This window comes from Panthera leo, chromosome A3 (genome assembly GCF_018350215.1).
Source record: "Panthera leo isolate Ple1 chromosome A3, P.leo_Ple1_pat1.1, whole genome shotgun sequence".
In the NCBI taxonomy this organism is placed as follows: domain Eukaryota; kingdom Metazoa; phylum Chordata; class Mammalia; order Carnivora; family Felidae; genus Panthera; species Panthera leo.
The window spans coordinates 16,152,646-16,174,181 of NC_056681.1; the positions used below are offsets into that span (position 1 = coordinate 16,152,646).

Below are 21,536 nucleotides of genomic sequence, written 5' to 3' on the forward strand. Positions count from 1 at the left end.
AAGCCTCTGGTTCCTCATGAGCAAAAAGTGTATTAAATAAGATCATAAGAGGAAACACCTTGTCCCTTGCCAGGCATATAGTGTTTTTACAAATGACAGCTCTGGTGCCAAAGGGCGAGGGATGATCCTATCCAAACCATGCTGTCCTAGGGGTGGTGGCTCAGTGGGTTAAGCGTCGGACTCTTGATCTTGGCTCAGGTCATGATCTCACAGTTCGTGAGTTTGAGCCCCACAACAAGCTCTGTGCTGACAGCACGGAGCCTGCTTGAGATTGTGTCTCTCCCTCTTTGCCCCTCCCCCACTCAGTCTGTTTCTCTCTCTCTCTCTCTCTCTCTCTCTCTCTCTCCAATACACTCAAACCATGCTGTCCTAGTCATTGGGATAAACCCCTTCACTCAGACCCCGGACCCATTGGTGGTACCATCCGGGTTGCAATCCCAGATACTGCCAGCAGGAGGAGAAGAATATTGTTCTAGAACCTGGTCTCAAGGGCAGGGGAAGGGCGGGACAAGATTCAGAGATGCCCCAGAAGTCCCTGCCCCATCCTTCAATTGAGGGCCATTACTTTTGGTTCCTCTTGGTGTTACATATCATGGAACCAAGTTATCTCAGGATTAGAAGAGTCTCAGATAATTAACAAAAAGAGAGTTTTCATATTTTGAGTGATTATATACACCAGGCACTCTACTAAATAGTTTGCTTGTATGATTTCAATTATGCCTTACTACAACCCTGTGAACAGCAAGCTAGGATTTCCCTCTGTCCAGATGAGGAAACATCTTTCCATTTCCCCTGTACAGAAAGGGAAAGTCGCTTGTCTAGGGGCTCAAGATAGTCAATGAAAGAGCTGGTTTGGGGCCCAAGTCTGTATGACAGCACAGCCCCCAATTTTACTTTGCCTAAGAGGTTACTTTGCCTGTTTGTTCTTACAGGCTGGGAAGCAGACTCAGAGAAAAAGAAGAAATTGCCCATGTTTATATGATGAATCCATGGTTGAGGTGAGATTTGAACTTCTGTCTTTGACTTTTCTGCACTGGACACTCAGAAGTAACACACACTGAACAACCCTCCAAAAGATCCATTTGCTCATGGGTAAAATGGGGGGCAGGTGGTTCCCATTGTCCAGAGGGTCCTTAGAAGGATTCAGTAGAATGGCATGTGCAGAGTTCTGGTACATTGGATCATGACACGTCTGTTAACTTGTGATGACCACCCCACTCGAGAGCAGAAAGATCACCAGAGGGAGGGGAGCTTGCTCTGCATTTTGGTTTGGAGGGCTGCAAACATCCTGCCCTCCAAGCTTCCCAGTCTCCGGAGAAAGAAATCTGGGCATTGGGTATGTGCTAAAGGCGGCCAGAAATGCCTGAGCTGTCACTGTTTTCAGAGCACGTGATTCTGAGCTCAGACAATCTCCTAGAACCAGTTTTAGGATTGATTGTAAGCCATAAGCCATCGAGGCTACCAAATGGACTTAGAAACCAACCTGATGATAGTACAATTTCAGCTGCAACAAAGCTAATAATCACAACTGATTGAAATGCATCAAACACGTTCCAATAAGTTCATATGATATTCAGCCAACACACTAACTGATCGTCTTCTGAGGATGGCAGAGAAACAAATTATATTCTTGGAAACTATGGAAATAAAAAAGAGTCAAGTATTTGTCCCACCTTTCCAATTTGGAACTGAGTGACCAAATAATAGATTAAGAAAACCATTTTCTTATAAAACTACTACAATTGATGCAGGAAGGCAAAATAATACAATATTGCTATTTTGCCAGCTGCCATGAATTAATGTATGTAGCTGTTGTACCCAGTAGCAGGTAATATCAAAAAAGAGCAAACTCCAGCCACGTATGTGCTTCTTGATAAAAGAACCCAGGACTACCTATAATCACACCAGAGGGATGGAAACTGGGTCTGACTCAGCTGCTAATATACAAGTAATGCAGAGGTCAAAGGGCCATGTTGAACTGTATACTGTGAGGATCTGAGAGACAAAATCCAGACTTTGAGGAACTCTATGGGTCAAGCAGCATAACAGATAAATTTCAAGGAAAAGAAAGAGATATAAGGGGAATCTACGGCTTAAAACACATGCTTCGTTTCTTCTAATGGGCGAAACTGAACTACAGTATCCTAGGGATGCACACTCAAATGATTAAGCAAGGAAATAATTACTCTAAAAGTCAGGCTACTAATTACTTTTGTGGGGGGAGGGCTATGATTGAGATGGGGTACATGGAGGGGCTTCTGGGGTCACTGGCAAAGTTTTATTTCTTGACCTGGGTGTTGGTTATGAGGGCGTTTGCCCCTGAAATAATCACCAAGCTACAAATTTAATTTGTATGATTTTCCGCATCTGTGATTTGTTTCATAACATAAAGTTTTTAAAAGATGAAAACAGAACTACCTACCTCACTGTGTGTGTGTGTGTGTGTGTGTGTGTGTGTGTGTGTGTCCGTATACACATGTTTGAATATATGGATATGGCCTGGTACATAGTAGGTACTCAATGAATATGAGTTCTCTTCCCTGTTAATCCTGTCAAACAGCCTTACTGGTGTGATTTCAGCACCATTACCAACATGTCTGACTCATCAAAAGTAGTTAATGCTTATTAAGTGATTATTACATTCCAGGCACTGTTCCCAGTACATCTCATCTAACTGCATCCTCGTAACCCTATTATTTTTATTCCCATTTTACAGAGAAGAAATGGAGACTCAGAGAAGTCACCTGTGGTCATGCAGAAGGTGGTGCAGCAGCCTCGTTTTGAACCCAGGAACTCTGCCTCCATAGTCCATGCCCCCCCCCCCCCGCCCCCACCACCGCCAACCCCGCATATATAATGTACTGGTCCAGCGTCCCTGTTTGCCCGAATAACTTCCCCCATCAAGTGCCTGCCAGTGTGTGCCACCCCCGACACTCATTATCTGAATCTCACAACAACCCTGGCAGGCAAAGGTACTTGTTGGTTTGCATTTGACAGGTGGGAAAATTGGACTGAGGCAAAGGAACTTGCCCAGAGTAAATGGTAGTTGGCGGGGGGGCATAAATTGTGGATGGGGAGGGTTCATACTCTTTGGCCCTTGGGATTCTAAAGAACGAAATGTTCCATACTCTTCAACAGATGCTCATCTGATGGATCTGACCCAGTCTGAGGTCGTGGGTTGCCCAACCAGCCGTCCAGAGCCTGACTTGGCTTGAGAAGTGTCCAGACCAGGGCTGGGAGAAGTCAAGGGCTTGGCAAGCACCAGACATGCCTGACCCCAACCACGAGGTCATGCGAAGCTTGTGACCCATAGGCCTGGCATGCCTCAAGGAGACAGAGACTTCTGTTACTCTGTGTGCAAGGCTTTTTGCTCACAAATCTTGGAATCAGGGCCCAGAATAGGGCTGGCCACCTCTCTGAGCTTGAGATAAAGACATGTGTGCAGCTGGCTGTGCAGATTTCCCACGAGAGGTGAGAGCCCAGCCGTGTTTTTCTGGTCACACATTGATTTTTAAATCTGAGTCAGCATGACTGCTTGGAGGTACGGGCAGTCCTATCTGTTCCCAGGGGCCCCAGATCCCAGCTGGGCTGAAGCATTTCCAAAACAGGGCCTGGAATGGTAGGGGACCAGCAAGAGTGGAGACTCCATATCCCCTGCCCCACAAGTACCAGCTTAGGAGTCCACCCAGCCCACCCTCCACTGTATTATTAACGTCCAGCAGTACTGAGTACTTACCAAATGCCAGGCACTGTGCTATGCACTTTATATATATTCACTCCACCAACCTTGTGGAGATGCTATCACATAGGGGCTCTTATGAGTACCATTGGACAGGTGCGAAAACTGAGGCCAAGAGAGGAAAATCACTTGTCAGCAGTCACCCAGGGACGGAGTTGGAGGTCTGTGACTGTGAGATCCTAGAGAGTCAGTTCTGTCAACACTAGAAATTTTTTTATGTTTTTATTTTTGAGAGAGAGAGAGAGAGAGAGCATGAGCAGGGGAGGGGCAGAGAAAGGGAGAGAGAATCCACAGGCTCCAGACTCTGAGCCATCAGCACAGAGCCCGATGCAGGGCTCGAACCCACGAAGCGTGGGATCATGACCTGAGCCGAAGTCAGAAGCTAAACAGATTGAGCCACCCAGGTGCCCCTAATACTGGCAACACTATAAATTAACTATGTCACTCAGTCCCCATAACAACACTGTGGGTAGGTATTGTCACCTTCATGAAGATAGGAGAAAACAGAGGCCCAGGGAGGTGGATGTAACTTGTACACTGTAGCTCAAATGCTCTGTTGTGACAGCCATCGATAACTTTTCAAGAGCACAGTCCAAAGCCCACAACTGCTAAGTTTGGCCATGACCACTTAAAACCCTGATATGTATTATTGCCCCGACACCCACTCATGGTTCTCCTGTGGCAGGGAGAGAGGACAACGACCCTTTGGTGGCCATCTTCTTAGAAGAGTGGAATTGAGTGATGGGGGCTCTTGAGGGGGGTACAATTTGAAGAGCTTAATATGTGGCCCCTGTGTGGGGACCCAGGGGTCTGATGTGGGCAGGGACATCTAGAGGTTGGGAGAAATGGGCTGCCCAGCTGCACTGGTGAAGGAGCTGGAGAGTGTGGAGGTGCTGAGGTCAGCCCACGCTCCCAGGTTCTCCAAGTATTCCTCATGGACCAGCATGAGCACAGGGTCAGCTTGGGTCCTGTCTCCTAGGGCCTTGTGGAAGCACAGAGAAGTAGTAGCACCGAAAAGCTAGGGTTGGATGTCAGGTTCCTAGGGCTGAGAAAGGAGTTGCTAGGGACCCCTAGGAAGAGAGGTGCATCCATCAAGGTCAAGGGTGAGAAGGGGCTGTAGCATTGGACCATCCCCATGAGCCCACAACAGCATCCCATGACAGAAAAGGGGCAGCTTAAAATGTCTCTTAGAACCAGAGAGCTCAAAGCCAGCCAAGATGGTGGCAGGTCAAGTGAGAGCCATCCTCTCCCCTCACCTTCTCTCCCCAGCCCCCTCAGCCCCACCTGTGGGGAAGGGGATGAGAAAGAGAGGAGCCACCTTCCTCGCCTTCCCCCCACTGTGGGTAGGCTGCCAGCCCGAAGAAGGGCCAAGCTGGCTGAGGGGAGAAGCTTTAACCCCAAATCAAGCTGGGAGTTTTGATTTGTAGCTTTACTGGACATTCTAATTTCTAAATCACTACTGTGTTTGTGACCTAGAGTGATTATAGAATTGTCTGTGTCTTGAGAATGAGCAGAAAAGTAACGGGGGATGAATTGTCACCTAGTGGCAAAGAAAATGTCGCTTCACTGAATTAATCTTAAAAGGGACATTGGGAGACAAAAATAAAGGTGTGTTTTGATTATGTCACAGGTCGGGTTTGTTCAACATGCTGCTTACAGCAAGGTGGACAGTTCTCCAAAATAAGCCTGGAAGTGAATGTTCCAGAACGCTCTGGAGTTTGGTTCATTAGAAGTGTGTGGGTGCCTCTGGGAACCTCTGGAGCCCTTCCTTTATGGGGCCAGCACCCCCATCCTCCTAGATGCTTCAGTTGTTGGTGTCTAATGGCTTACTTTGTCTCCTCCTGAGCACTATGACCTCAGAAGTCACCTCACCCAAGAGGTCACCCTCGTCACCCACAGAGTGGTTCACAGCCAACGGACAGACGTCCAGACGTACAACAGGCCAGCCCCCTCACAGGACTTTATGTGAGAGCACGACTTTGCTCGGTTCCTTCCTATCCTGAGTTCCTCCTTCTCTTACAGTTTCCCCTGTTAATAAATCACATGTACTTGGGGTGTCTGAGTGGCTCAGTCAGTTAAGTGTCCGACTTAGCTCAGGTCATGATCTTGCTGCTTGTGAGCTGTGCCAACAGCTCAGAGCCTAGAGCCTGCTTCAGATTCCATGTCTCCTTCTCTCTCTGCCCCTCCCCTGTTCATGCTCTGTCTTTCTCTCTCAAAAATAAATAAACATTTACAAAATTAAAAAAAAAATAAATCACACACACTCAGTCCCTGCCTCAGACTCTGTTTCCAGAGAACCTGGCTAACGATGGCCCTGAGCCTCAGGAGGTACTTTTGTGACTGGGCCATTTTGCTGGCCAGGCATGCCATTAGCGATTCTTCTAGCCCCCAAAGCAGACTGACCGAGGTTCAAATCCCAGCAGTCACTTAAGTGCTGTGCGACCTTGGCCAGCGACTGGTTACCACACCTCAGTTTTGTCGTATGTAAAGTTAGAAAAAGAAAAAAACAACCACTCACCTTGAGGCTTTATAAGGCTCAGCCATGCACAGCACCAGCATGGTGCCTGGAACCTTCCCTGCTGCTCTCATTTTTCCTCCGGGCTGGGAGCATGGACTCCATGCAAAGGAGGCAGCTTTTACCACCCAGTTTGAAGGTGTGTCCTGGGGTAAGGCCCCAGACCATGGGATGGTCGGGGGCCAACTAATAAAATGGCCAGCTTTTAGGAAACACGGACGGTCTGCTAGTCCCTGTGCTGTGTTGCCTATGTGCCAGCTTCACTGCCTTTCGACGCTGTTACGATTCCCTCCATTTTACAGATGAAGAAACTGGGCTCCAGAAAGGCTGAGGGGCCACCAGTGGGGTCTGCAGGTTGAGAAACACTAGGGCATCTAGCTACGATGGCTAAGATGGAGAAGACTCCCCCTGGCAACTGAGACTCTTTACGCTGCTGGTGGGGACACAGGACAGCACAGCTACTTTGGAGAATGGTTTGCAGCGGCTTCTGAAGAAGTTAAACATACACTTACATGACTCAGCAATGACACTCCCTGGCACCTGCCTTCCGGTGACAAGAGCATCTGTCACTCAGAGACGTGCGCCTGAATGTTCTTAGCAGCTTTATCTGTAATGGCCCCAAACTGGGGAAAACAATGTTCTTTCCCAGGGAAATGTGATAAACGAACTGATATGCATATAATAAGTAAAAAGAACAATGAAGAGGAACAAACTATGGATGTGTGTAACAACCTGGGTGAATCTCAAAATAATGATGCCCAATGAAGGAAGCCAGATGAAAAGAGTACACGTTGTATGATTCCATTTCTATAAAATTGCAGAAAATTTAAAGTGATCTAGAGTGAAAATAAAGTACTCCATGGTTACCATGGTGGCATGGGGATGGGAGTGGGGTGTGTGTGGTTAGGAGGAGATAGCTTACACAGGGGCCCCGGAAAACTTTCGGGGTGATGGAGATATTCATCATCTTGATTGTGGTGGTAGGTTCATGGGTATGTACATATGTCAAAATTCATCAAATGATGCAATTTTTCAATGTTTATTTTGAGGGGGAGGGAGGGCAGAAAGAGAGGGAGAGAGAAAGGGAGAGAAAGAACCCAGAGAGAATCCCTCTGCACTGTCAGCACGGGCCCTGCAAGGAGTGCAGAGCAAGGAGGCTCTGCACTGTCAGCACGGAGCCCATCGTGGGGATCGAACCCACGAATCGTGGGATCATGACCTGAGCCAAAATCAAAAGTCAGATGTTTAACCGACTAAGCCGCCTAGGTGGCGCAAATCATGCAGTTTAAATAGGAGTTGTTTATTGTACATCAATGATACCTCAATATTGTGTGTGTGTGTGTGTGTGTGTGTGTGTGTGTGTGTTTCAACTAGAGAGTGGCATAATTAGTATGTGAAGCCATGTGTGTCTGATGTGAAACCACTCAAGGGCTGGGAGTTATTAAAAGCCCTCCTTTCTTGGCTGGAGACATAGAGTCAGTCGAAATGATATCACCTCCAGGAAGCCTTCCATCCCTTCCATGGTGATCTAGGGCTTTTCAGAAATTGCCTCTCCCCCGGCCTCGGTCTACACTGCCTTTCTGCCTTCAGGATTTGTCAGTGGCTCCTTTCTCCACTCTGGGACCTTCCCTTGTGTTCTCCCCCATATTGTCCTTCCCATATGCTGGTGGAGAGCCCAGCACCAGAATCAGACCCACCTGGGTTTGAATCCCAGCTCTGCCGTTTACACCAGCTGTCTGACCTTGGATGGTTCCTTTACTTCTTTGAGCTTCAGATTCCTCATCTGAATAATACTAGCAGCTACCTCCAGATTGCCTCTAGGATCAAATGAAAGATAGTTCGTGTTAAACAATTAGCGTAGGGCCTGGTGTGTAATAAAGCACTCAATAAATGTTAACTATTATTGATCTTTACCTGGGCAGTGGCTGCTGACTGTTTAAGTTTCTCAGCCTTTGAATCAAGTACCTACCGCCACAGCTATATTTATTGACATGGAAAGATGCCCAAGGCATACTCTTAAGAGGAAAAAAGCAGGCTACAAACAATCTGTGCCTCACAGGTCATTTTAAGGATTAAAAGGGGGGAAAATGGACATATATCTCCTTCCTTGCATGGTATCTGGCACATAGGAAGCACCCACTGAAAGCACCCACATGGAAGCGGCCGTGATTGTTGACATGAAAGCTTGTGTAGCCTGTCCAATGCTGCTTTCAAATATGATCATGTGAGTTCCTGGGAACAAGATGTTTGCAATTGTGCTCGGACAGTGAAATATAGGGCCCTGTGCGTCCCCTTCTGCCTGTCTTCTCACAAACTTCAGGGGACTACCACGGGCAGGGCTAGAGTTGGACTTGGGAGCCTTGGTCTGATGTGAATTTGGGTACTTTCTTCTGCTTTCTGGAGCAAAAGCAAAGCACTGCCCTTCAGAATTGAGACTCCAAACTTGGGTAAAGGGTATTCTTTGCAGTAACTGAGGCGCTATGACAAAATGTAGACACTTGAGGGCACTCCAATCAATCTGCAATAGAGAAAATCACAAAAGGGGGTGATAATAACATGAATGTTGTCACTTTTAACAGTGGCTTCCATTCATTGAGTTCTTAATATGAGCTCCTAAAACGTGCTAAGATATTATCTCATTTTACCCTTTTGAGCACCCCATCAGATACTCTTACTAAAGATTGTTTAAATAGGGTGTACTGCTCTTTAAAATTTTTAAACCTTTTTTTTTAAGGAGTCACAATTCACAAAACTTGTAAAATGTACAAATATTAAGTATACAGCTTGGTGAATTGTTACAAGTGTGTATACACAGGTAACCTCCCGTCCAGATCAAGATATACAGCGCTTTTTTTTAAAAGCTTTTTTGTTTTAAGTTTATTTATTTATTTTGAAAGAGAGCATGAGCAGGAGAGGGGCAGAGAGAGAAATTGTGGGATCATGACCTGAGCCGAAATCAAGAGCAGGACACTCAACCAACTGAGCCTCCCAGGTGCCTTGATACATAACTTGTCTTACAACCTTTCTACTTACTCCACCCCTGGCAACTGCTATCCTAACTTCTAGCACCATTTATTCCTTTTGCTTGCTTTTGAACTTCGTGTAAGTGGAATCACACATACATAATATTTAGAGTTGCCACGTTTAGCACATAAAAATCCAGAATGCCAATTAAGTTGGAATTTCCCCTGGGAAATATTTATGCTAAAAAAAATTAATTGTTTACCTGGAATGAAAATTCACCTGAATATCTTGTATTTTATCTGGCAACTCTAGTATCTTTCGCAGCTGGCTCCTTTCGACGTACTTGTACGATTCCCTCACATTGTTGCAGTTACTGGTAATTTACTCTTTTTCATTACTGTGTAGTATTTCCCCTCTACGAATATACCTCCATGTATTTACTCTTTCTACTGCTGCTGGGGGGGAGGAAGGGTCACTCTTAGAAAGGCACTATAGGGGCACCTGGGTGACTCAGTCATTTAAGCATCCAACTCTTGGTTTTGGCTCTCGTCATGATCTCATGGTTCATGAATTTGAGCCCTGCATCGGGCTCCGTGCTGACAGCGTGGAGCCTGCTTGGGATCCTCTCTCTCCCTCTCTCTCTGCCCATCCCCTGCTTGCTCTCTCTCTTTCTCAAAATAAATAAATAAACTTAAAAATTTTTAATAAAATAATAATAATAATAATAAAGAAAGGCACTATAGAAGTGTTCAGCAGGTGCACTCTGCAGGTGCATCAGAGGCCTCGGGGATTTGAATTCCAGCTCCACCTCTTCTATCCATGAGACCTTAGCCAAGTGACAATCTCCCTGAGCCTCTGCTAGTTTAACTTTAATATGGGCTAATCATAGTACCTCAAAGAGTGTTGTAAGGTTTAAAGGGGGTATTACCACTTGGAGATATAAGCCACTTAGAACAGGGCCCAGCACACAGTTGGTGCTCAATAAATGCTGCCAGTGTCATTGTACCCATTAGACCCAGGAGAAAACTGAAGTTCAGAGGTGTAGAGGCTTGAGTCTTTACACCTACCCAGTAAGTAACAGAGCCCTTTTGTCACTGATCTCGGCTACATTCGAGTCCTTTATTCATTCAACAATTTTTGTTGAGTATCTACTGTGCACCTGGCACTGTTTTCGACCTTGAAGTCACACAGGGAGCAAAACAGCCATAGCCCCTGCCCTTATGAAATGCTCATTCAAGGAGAGCCAACATTGCTGTTTGCCTGCAAGGTGCTTTGCCTGTGCTTATTAGTTAAATGAAATACTGTCTGAAAAGCACCTAACACGGAGCCCCACACGCATTACCGTTCCAGAAACAGCAGCTATTTGCCAGATTGGAGCAGTCTCTGTGGCAACGCTGTGTGATGGCTATCAGCAGTCCCGTTTTACAGATGAGAAAACTGATGTTTTGGAGATTAAGGCGCTGACCCAAGATGACAGTAAGTACTGGAAGAACGGGAATTCAAAGTCATGTCCCCCTGACTCTAAACCCTTTTGAATTTCTCAGCGCTTCTCAGTCTTGAGTTCTGCCTCTGGAGTCTAAATGTTAGACTTTGCGGCCCAGCTTTGCGACCTCGGTTGAGTGCCTTGCTGTCCGTGAGCCCTGGTTTCAATGCCTTAGGATTGCCTTAGGGATCTGCAGAAAGCTCTTAGGACAGACGCAGGCAGAAAATAAACAGCCTCTAGAGGGCGCAGTGTGGATCCGCAGCGAGGAGGGGGCTCTAGAGTGAGTGAGCTGCTCAGCCCTTAAAACCTTACTTTCAGAAACGAGCTTGCAGACGTGGAAAGCTGCCTACAATATCTTGTTGGGTCTATTTAAAAATCAGACTGTAAAACCGCAAGCAGGTGTAGCGCGCGTGTGCGGAGCATTTTCTGAGAAGGATCACTTAGCAATTGCGCTGTATCGGTGCCCTTCTAGTAGTTTCCTCAGTTAGTGCTCCTCACAGCCCTGGGTGCCAGGTGCCGCCGCTGGACACTTTTGCGGGTTAGAGAAACTGAGGCAGAGGAGAGTTGACAGCTAGCTTGCGACGTGTTGGCTTCAGAGGTTGTGCTCTTGAGCGCTCAGCTCTGCTTCCTCTGCTTCCCTGCCGGGGCTGCTAGGATAGGAAGGGGCTGCTGGGAGTTTTCTGCCTATGACCCCACTCATGACCCCGGCTCCTATCACCCCAGCCTCTAAAAGACTGGGCCCACAGGGCCATAAATTCCTGCTGTCGTTAGTCAGTATCTCTATAGCTCAGGCTGTTTGCCAGGAGCCCTACAATTATTTTTATCACTTACTAGTCCTATAATTATTTTTTATCACTTTTTTTCTCCCAGCAGCCCTAAAGGTAGGGCTAGTTGTACTGTCTTTTGGTTTGGAGTTAGGGGAACCCACGTCCTGGAAGGTTTCTGGCATTGCCCCAAGCTCCAGAGAGGGTCAGTGTTTAAACTCACAGCCCCTCCGTGTCCAGACTGGAACTTTGTGTGAGGCCAGAGGCTGTGGGAGAATTGGGAGGTGGAAACTGGGAACCACTGGGAGCCAGGGAAAGGCCTTAGGCTTGGCTACTGCCAAGCTGGATGGCCTAGGGCAAGTTGCTCAATCTCTCTGTGCTTCAGTTTCTTCATTAGTCAAATGAAGACTAATGCGGAAATGATAATACTACCCATCTCATACGTTAGTACATACACATGTTCAATCACTGTGAGGTTTTATTTGACCTTGAGTTGGGACCTGAATTCTAAACCCAGACCCTTGCCTACTGGATGACTTGGTTAAGTCTCTTACCCTTGCTGAGTCTCAGATTCCTGATCTGTAAAATGGGTATCTTGCCTGCCTTACACCCTGGCCTTCTCGTCTCCAGTCCCATCAGCCCAGCTTTCTCGAAGCCCTCTGACTGCCAACCGTTCCCCTTGCTTGGAGCTAAGCCCAAGCCTCCCACCCCCAGCTCTGTCGGGTTAAATCTCCATTACTGTCGCAGGCATCCTTCCTTCCCTCCCAGCCTCCCTTCTTTTGGTCACTTATTCAATAAATATTTATTGAGCACCTACTATGGGCCAGGACTATAGTGGATAGCAGGTAAGACAAGGTAAAGTCCATGTTCTCATGAAGGGGAAATAGACAATAAACTAAAAAGAGATTAAAAACAGAACAAAACAAACAAAAAAGCCAAGGCAATTAGTACTTCATAAGGGAAAATTCTAGCGGGGAAGATTGTTTTCCAGAAAAGCCTCTCCAAGGAGACACTTGGATTTGAACTAACAATTTATTTGAACAGGCACATGGTACAAAATTCAGGCAGTACACAACACCCAGCCAAAGAGGCTCCTATGTTGCCAGTTGCTTGGGGGTGGGTGACATTTGTGGCAACATTTGAATCATGAGAAACAGTAGCCGTTTAAAGATGGGGGAGAAGAGGAATCCAGGCAGAGGGAAGGGCAAGTGCAAAGGCCCTGAGGCAGGATCCGCATGCCTGGAGGGAGGCAGAGAGGAGAGCCGAGGTGATCAGGGCCCACACAGGGCTGGTGGGGAGGAGATGTGTCACTCTGTGCGGCGTGGGTGCGGGTATAATTCTCGAGTTGGGGGTAGGGTAGAGGTGAGGTCTTCAGATTTGTTCTTTATAAAAAAAACACTGTGGGGAATGGATTTAGGGGTCCGAGTGGGGCAGGGAGAGCAGCGAGGTGGCGACTGCAGAGTTGGGGATGGTGAAGACCAGGCCAGGGTGGCCAAGTGGGGTTGTGAGAAGGGGCGGGTTTGGGTGGCTTGGGGGGCAGGGCAGAGACCAGCAAGGGTCTCCGGCCCGTGCTCTCACGACTGTTGCCACTGTTGGTAGCTCCGTCTTTGTGATTATTGGACGAACGTTACACCCTGTAACCTGGCACAGAGTGGGCACTTGGACATGTTTGCTGAAGGGATGACGAAAGATGAAAAGGCCCTTTGTAAATGGAGACACGCCCTTGGAGAAATGGCTGCGGTGACTCCTGCGTGCTCCCTCCGTCCTCAAGTGCCGCCACTCCCGGGCCACCCATCCCCGTGGGTGAATCACCCCCGAAGCCATCCTGCCTTGTGGAGCCTGCTTCTGAGAGGCAGCATTTTAGAACCTTAAGCTTCCCATGAAAGCCTGATATGTAAAATGTGTACAAAGTTATTTTTATAACTTCAAACACCTGAGAACTTGGGTAAACCAGACGAACGAAACAGACATGATTCTCAGCACGGGTATACAAAGCAATCATTGAGAAAAACAAAGGCGTCTTATTAAACACCTTAATTTCAAGACAGGGCACACGTGACGATTGCTTTATTTGCGTTTATCCATCAAAGAGCCAGCAGACGCCTCCTGCAGGGAAGCCGGCCTCCCAAATCCAACTATTCCAGCATTTGGTTTCCTTCATATCAAAACGCAATCCTGCTCCATCCAGACAAGTATTTCCAAATGGTAACAATCTGTGTGCATGTGTGCTTTGAAATTTTTATGTCATTTAAAAAATACACGTTTTGGGGCGCCCGGGTGGCTCAGTCGGTTGAACGTCCGACTTCAGCTCAGGTCGTGATCTCACGGTTCGTGAGTTCGAGCCCTGCGTCGGGCTCTGGGCTGACAGCTCAGAGCCTGGAGCCTCCTTCCGATTCTGTGTCTCCCTCTCTCTGCCCCTCCCCCATTCATGCTCTGTCTCTCTCTGTCTTGGAAAAAAAAATAATAATAAAAAAAAATACACGTTTTTAAAATGCACAAAGCCCACGTTAGCTCAATAATCATCACAAAGAGAGCACCATCACCACCTTGTCACTGGCGCCCAGATGAAGGACTGGAACCCGGCCAGCCCCCTAGAAGCCCCGCTTGTGCTTTCGGCTGCTCACTACCCTTGACAAGAGTAACCACAGTCCTGACTCCTAACAGCCTCCATGAATTTGCTCTGTTGTTGAACTTCATAGAAATTGGAATGTACAGGAGCGCCTGGGTGGCTCAGGCGGTTAAGCGTCCGACTTCGGCTCAGGTCATGATCTCGTGGTTCATGAGTTCGAGCCCCGCGTCGGGCTCCGTGCTGACAGCTCAGAGCCTGGAGCCTGCTTCGGATTCTTTCTCTTCCTCTCTCCCTGCCCCTCCCCCCCCCCAATAAATAAACATTAAACATTTTTTTAATGTTTATTTATTTTTGAGAGAGAGAGAGAGCATGTGAGCAGGGGAGGGACAGAGAGAGAGGGAGACACAGAATCCGAAGCAGGCTCCAGGCTCTGAGCTGTCAGCGCGGAGCCTGACGTGGGGCTCGAACTCACAAGCTGAGAGATCATGACCTGAGCCAAAGTCGGACGCTTAACCGACTGAGCCACCCAGGTGCCCCAACATTACACATTTTTTAATTAAAAAAAAAAAAAAGGAATTGGAATGTACAGGGGGTGTTCGTTTGTGTCTGAATTATGTTTGAGATTCATCCATATTTTTTATGGCTAGGGCTCATTCATTCTCATTGCCGTATTCTGTCCCATTGTATGAGTATGCCATAATTTCAAATAGTGACTTTTTTTTAACAGCACATGGGGCATAGCGGGCAGGGAACTGGGTTTGACCCATAGATAAGTTTTGTTTCATGCACCTAGTGCTTTTGTTTTGTTTTCACTAAATTTGTCGCTGTGAACGGTGGATGTCCGGCTTCTCTTGGAAGGTCTGCCGTTACTGGGCCCTCAGTTTCACGCGCCCAGAGTTGAGGGATGGCTGCTCCCAGTCACTGTGTGCATTCCATTCCCATTTTGCCACAGTCCCCACCACCCCCTGTTGCACTACACCCAGGCCCGCCTCACTCACCCACATAGCCCAGCTGGTCCTGTAAATATTCGAGTCTTCCACTCCAGCTGTAATCCAGCAGAGGTGGCTCGTTATTGTGAGGTCCACACAATGAGTGGATCTGGCAGCCCAGGTTAGAATATAAGTTGTCTCCACTGGGTCGAACTTTGGAATTCACATCTGAGTGCTCAAAAAATTTATTGCCATTATTACCATTTCAAAAAAAATGTTTTAAATGTATATTTCCATCCTCCTCCTCCTCGTTACTACTATTGCCATTATCTCATCTCAAAAGCTCTTTTAAAGTATAGTCATATGTGTAATAGAGGTCATGGTTAAATATGGGTACTCTGGGCCCAGACAACCTGGAATCAAATCATGGCTCTATTACTCAGGAGCTGTGTGACCTCAGGCAATTACAGAACCTCTCTGTGCCACTGGACAAAGAGGGATGCTAATAATATTTCTCTCACTGGGTTCTTATGAAGAGTAGATGAGATAATTCTTATAAGGTCATTAGGAAAGCACCGAGCACATAATAAGTATTCAATATAAGTTAGTTACTTATTATTTTAATTTTTTAAGTTTATTGATTTTGAGAGAGAGAGAGAGACAGAGAGAGTGAGCAGGGGAGGGGCAGAGAGAGAAGGGGAGAGAATTCCAAGCAGATTCCACACTGTCAGCGTGGAGCCCGATGAAAGGCTTGAGCTCACGAACTGTGAGATCATGACCTGAGCTGACACTAAGAGTTGGACGCTCAACCAACTAAGCCACCCAGGCGCCCCTATAGATTTGATTTTGAAAATAGTATTAGGGTCACATGTCGTGGAACCCCTAAAGCATCCCTTATGATACAATTTCTGCAAAGCACCAATCTTACCTGTATTTTGCCCATCTTATAGATGCCCAGAGGTACAAAGGAGCCCCCTCTTAGTGGCGCTCCTCCCCAGCCCCCACCTTGAAGCCTCTCCTCCATCACTTCCTCCAGATAGCTGATAGATACTGGGTTTTGTGTGTGTGTGTGTGCTCACCAGGCACTAAGTAACACACTGAGTGCTTTCCATTAATTTTATTCTGGCAGTCATCTTAGGAGGTGGGTTCTACTGTGATACCCACTTAAGAGATGAGATACTTTCTTGCCTTCTGGCTTTCTATCCTGCCCACCCACCCATGTCTCCGGGCCTATCATTCATTCATTATTCATTCATTCTGTATATGTTTGCCTAACTGTGGTTTCCTTGGAACTTCTGTTACAGAGAAAACCACCCAGGTTCCCTGGGTCCTGTTTAGTCATTGAGTCTAGTCCCTTGTCTTCTGTAGCCTGTTTTAAGACATTGTTGAAGGATTATTTGATTCAATCAGCAAATGTCTCTTACCGCTGGGGCTATGTGGCAAATGACACAGAGACCCTGCCCTCAAGGACTCGAGTCTGGTGAGGGACCCAGCTGACCAGGTTCTCTCCCCACGGTACAGGAGGTAGCTTGAAGACAAAGCCTGGGTCTCTTCATCTCTTTGCCATTAAGAGCAAGCCAACACCGGGCATGTAAATGAGTAGATCACAGTGTAGGGAGGGCAGCGGGTGTCCAGACCCCCCAGCCATGAACTCTTAGGCTCCAAGCAGGGAGCAGTTGGCATCTCAAAGGTGTAAATCAGGGTTTCTCCACTTCGCACCATTAATTGGAGCTAAACAATTCTCTGCTGTGGGGTCCGTCCTGTGCACTGTAGGATGTTCAACACCATCCCTGATCTCCACCCACTAGATGCCAAGAATGCTACCTCCGTACTAGCAATGACAACCAAAAGTGTCTCCAGACATTGCCAACTGTCCCCTTAGGGGCAACGTTATTATAGGTAGAGAAGCACTGGCTTTACTGAAGCAAATTTAATGAAGGACATATTTACAGAGGCGTGAACAGGCTGAGGGAAACTTTAAGGAATATGGAGGCACCCAGGGACTAGAAACAGTGGGGAGCCGTTATCACACCAAGGCTTGAAGGAACAAGAGAGGGAACAGTGTTAGCACTCCCAGAGACGGCTGGAACCGTAGAAGCCAGACCAAGACAAGAGTGGGGACCTTGGAGAAATGCAGTCCCTGTTAAGATTAAGGCAAAACAGGGGCAAGATGGGGAGTGTAAACACCCCCACTTCTTTCTCCTCCTGCCCTTTAATCTAATACTGACTCCTCCCTTTGATGGGATCCAGGGACCCAGTGGGAAGCCAGGAGGCATGGGTGCCTGTTGGGACACAGAGCAGGGCAGATGAGGACATGTGGAGGTGATGCGCAAATGGAAAATAACCATCGCGGGGACATGGCAACAGGTCCCAGACACTGGGCAACTGAGATCAGTCTTGTTACTGGCATAGGAGTTCTCCAGGTGGAGCAAACCAGGAAAGGGTATTCCAGCCAGAGGGAACAGCATGTACAAAGGCATGGAGTTACAAAAGAGCCTGGCTCGCTTAATTGTTTATTTAATTATGATTGTTTGTTTGATTGATTGACTCTGATCTACGAGCACCAGATGAAAATAAAACATTCAAAATGGTACAAAAGGGCATAAAATGAAAAGTAGGTCTTCCTCCCCCCCACCCCCTGACCCCACCTACCCAGCTCACCTCCCCAGAGGCCACCTTTCTCTGAGGTCTCTTATCACCTTCTAGAATCAGTAATGCAAATGCTAGCTGGTAAATGTATATGACACGTGTCACTTAAATTTCTAACTTGACTTAATTTCACTGATGTTTGTGGAACCCCTACTGTGGGTAAAGAAATGGACGGAGAGTTCTGGTTTTGGAGTCTAAGCTCAACCCTTCACTAAACCTTGTGTGGTTTCCCATTTCCTCCTCCAGGCAAGGAGTGAGTCTCCAAGAGTCCGGCCAGCAACGTGGGGTTTGCCTACAGTTGTGTTGTTCAACTGTGTTTTATGGATTAAACTGAATTGAAGCTGAACCACTGGCCAGAAACACATTGTAAGACGGAAGCACACGTAAGCCTTGGGTGTGGTTCCAGAGACTACATATTGTTGTTTTGGGGAGACAAATGAGGATTCTGTCTCCAAAGGCCTGCTCTTGTTTGAGTCAACAGAACAGTCAGGAAGAAGGGAACACTATAGTATGGCCTCGAGGGTAGGCTGGGTCGGGAGCAAGTTAGGGAGTACTTGGCCTGGCTCAGACCAGCCCAGGGAAGACCAGGTCCTTCTTGGCTACCCCTGGCTGGTGTCTGCAGCCCTTGGGGGAGTTTAGAACCAGGAGGGGGAGCTTGGAGGGCCAGCAAGCTACAGATATGGGGAGTCCCACAGCCCACCGGCACACCTGTCAGTGCCTGGAAGCAAATAACCAAATCCAGGAACCAGCCGCCCAGCCAGAAGCAGGGAAGCAGGAGCAGCTAGGAAAAAATGAAAACAAAGCTCTTCCTTGCCTCTTTTCTTCAGTTCTGATCTCTCTTGTGCTCTCAAGACCCAGTTCTTTCCTGACAATGCCTATATGTTAAGCGCTTGGGGCAAACATACCTACCAGGGACCAAACGCCTACTTCATGCAGGTGCTGACCACACACCAGCTCTCACTCCCCTGGCTGCTCTTCGAGGAAGGTGTGGATGATCCCCTGCTTCGCAAACAGGGGAAACAGGCTCCGAAAGGAGGGATGCAGGGCAGTGTGAGGTCAGGGATTGTAAATGTATAGTGATATCAACAGGCAATTTGTGACAAAGAATTATGAAGTGTTGAGCACAAGATCTAAGAATCAGAGAGTCATCAAGTCCAGGAGTTCCACACTCACAGGTTACCACTATAATCCACACCCCCCGTCCTTTCAACACACTGCAGATAAAACATCTCTCTCTGGCCCTCTCCCATCTGGTTTAGGCCTCTTCTTCTCTCACCTGGGGTCTCGGTCCAGCCTTCTCTCTGGTCTCTCCTCTTTCCAAACTTGCACACAGCAGCTGAGCCACCTTTCCAAACTGTAAGCACACTATGCCACTCTTCCCTTTAAAACCCTTCACTAGCTTCCCTTTGCCCTCAGGATAAAGTTCAAACTTCTTGACATGGTTTACTAGGTCCTCTGTCACCCGGCCATAGTCTCTTGCGACTCTGCTCCTCTCCAGCACCCCTCCACCAACTCTATACCGACCTCATCTTACCAGATATGCCACTCTCTCTCCCTTTTCCTAACCCCTGGACCTTTTCACTTGCTGTTCCCTCCACTTGGACCACAGCGTGCACCAGTGCCCCCTTCTCTGGTTGGGATTTTCCCTCTCTCTTCCCGTCTCCTCTGGGAAGCCACTTCTGCTCACGCCCCTCTCAAAGATGCTGAGTTGTGCCTCCTTCTCCACTTCCAGCCCCTCCCCACCCCGGTTCCTGTGCCTACCCACACGGGGGCTCACTATGTACCACATATGCGCATGTGCTTACCTGTGTCCCCATCAGCCACATGAGATACAGGAAGGCAGAAACAGGGGTCATCTTTTCTCTCCTGAACCTGTAGCTCCTGGGAGTGTGCCTGCAGAGAAGAGTTGCTGAACAAAGATATGTATAGTTAAATAAATCATAATATGTTAGAATCACAGAATCCCAAAATTTGAGAATCACGGATTTGGTGAGGCAAAAACCTGAAATCTCAGAATCACGTAATCATCAACTTAGAGAGCGTTAGAAACATGAACCGAGACTCCCTGAAGAAAGATCGCAAGGCTGGAAGAATCCTTGTACAGGCAACTCGTCCAAGGACTGTTAGTGGATTAGGAAAGCCCTACTTGTGCTCTTCTGTATATTAAATTTCTATTTTTCCATATGTGTATATACTATTACATTGATGTCTTTCACATGTTGATTTTTATAATGTGTCCCTCTATCATATGTATTAAGCACCCTACTTATTTATTAGCCAATATTTATTGTGTATACAATGTACAGGTACTGTGCTGGCAATTGTATTTTATCTATGGCTGCGTAACAAATTATCCTGATTTAAACCAATAACAATTTATTATGTCACAGTTTTTATGTGGTAGGACTTCAGGAGTGGCTAGCTGGGTAGTTTGGCTTAGGGTCTTTCATGAGGTTGCAGTCAGAAGGTCCATCAAGGCCATGGTCACCCGAAAGCTTCACTGTGGCTGGAAGATCCACTGCCAAGAGGGCTCATCCACGTTGTTAGCAGTTGACAGGGGGGCCTCAGCTCCTCCCCATGTGGACCCGCTTGAGTGTCCTTACAACATGGTTGCTGGCTTTCTCAGAGCAAGTGATCCAAGATGGCAAAATGGAAGTCACAATGCTTTTCTTAACCTGGCTTGAAAATCACACTCCTTCACTTCCACAGTATCCTAGTGATTACACAGGGTAGCCCTATTCAATTTGGGAGAAGACCTCACAATATGTGAATACCAGGAAGCGGGCTCATTGGAGGCCATCTTGGAGGCTGGTTACCATGGTGGTGTAGTGACAAAGTCCATGCTCTTAGAGTTAACAGTCTAGGGGGAAGGGTAGAAGAAGACAATAAGTCAATATACAAATAAATAGATACTTTCATATAGTTGTAAGCATGAAGGAAATCACACAAGACAATAAATTAAAGTAGGGGTCAGCAAACAATGGTCATTGGCCAAATCTAGCCTGCTGCCTGCTTTTGTAAATAAAGTTTTATTGGAACACAGTCACTCCCATTCACTTATGTATTGTTTATGGCTGCTTTCACACTATAACGGATTTAAGCAGTTGCAACAGAGACCATATAGCCTTCAGAGTCTTCTATATTTAGCTAAGTTGGTCGGGGAAGGCCTCTTCAAAAGGTGACATTTGAACAGAGACTCTAATCATTAGAAGGGAGCAGCCAGGGGAAGAGCTGGGGAAAGAGTGAGTGTTCTAGAAAAAAAGGAACGTCAGGGTAAAGCCTGTGAAATGAGAACAGGTTTGGTGTGTTGAGGAGCAGGGAGGAGGCGAAGGGGGCTGGAGTCAAGTGACTGAGGGGCAGAGTGGTAGGAGATGACTTTGGAGGGGTGGTCAGGAGCCATGTTATACAGGGCCTGAGGGCCCCAGTAAAGGGTTTGAATTTTGTTCTAGGGATGGTGGGAAGCCACTGGAGGGTCTTAAGGGGGAGAGGTCGGATCTGGTAGGGATGGAAGAGGTGCCTGGTGTAGTTTGGCTCCCTCCTCTGAGCAAGACAGTGCTTCTGCCGCCCCTCTACGCACAGCTATCCCAGAACTTGTTGGTATTAACGAGACCTAGGTAAAGACATTTTACGTTATTTTGCTATGTGTTCAGAACTCGGAAATCCTTCTTGTCATAATTGTCCTTTCTTTTGACCCACTTTGAGAGCCTTACTCTCCCATCTCTGCCTGACTTTTCTGGATCTAGGAAATTTGTGAGGCTGGTAAGAATACTGGATTTTGAGCCCTGGATTCCAGACTCTTTCCTGACATTGACCTGTGTGTGACCTTGAGAGAGTCAGGCAACCTCTCTGGGCCTTCGTTTCCTCATCTGTAAAATGAGGCAAGAGTCCAGTCTTCTTGGAGCAAGACCAGGTGATTAAAAGTGG

General features: G+C 47.2%; 2 long non-coding RNA genes across 2 annotated transcripts; one reads left to right on the forward strand and one right to left on the reverse strand.

Annotated features, from left to right (window-relative positions):
* Positions 1 to 2,844: 2,844 nt before the first annotated feature.
* LOC122214899 lies at positions 2,845 to 5,762 on the forward strand. The gene is made up of 3 exons (XR_006200136.1): positions 2,845 to 2,972; positions 3,139 to 3,471; positions 5,370 to 5,762. It is a non-coding gene; the product is annotated as an uncharacterized LOC122214899 (long non-coding RNA).
* Positions 5,763 to 12,492: 6,730 nt separating this feature from the next.
* LOC122214900 lies at positions 12,493 to 18,981 on the reverse strand. The gene is made up of 3 exons (XR_006200137.1): positions 18,889 to 18,981; positions 15,033 to 15,191; positions 12,493 to 13,352 (listed from the first exon to the last, which is right to left on the reverse strand). It is a non-coding gene; the product is annotated as an uncharacterized LOC122214900 (long non-coding RNA).
* Positions 18,982 to 21,536: the final 2,555 nt, after the last annotated feature.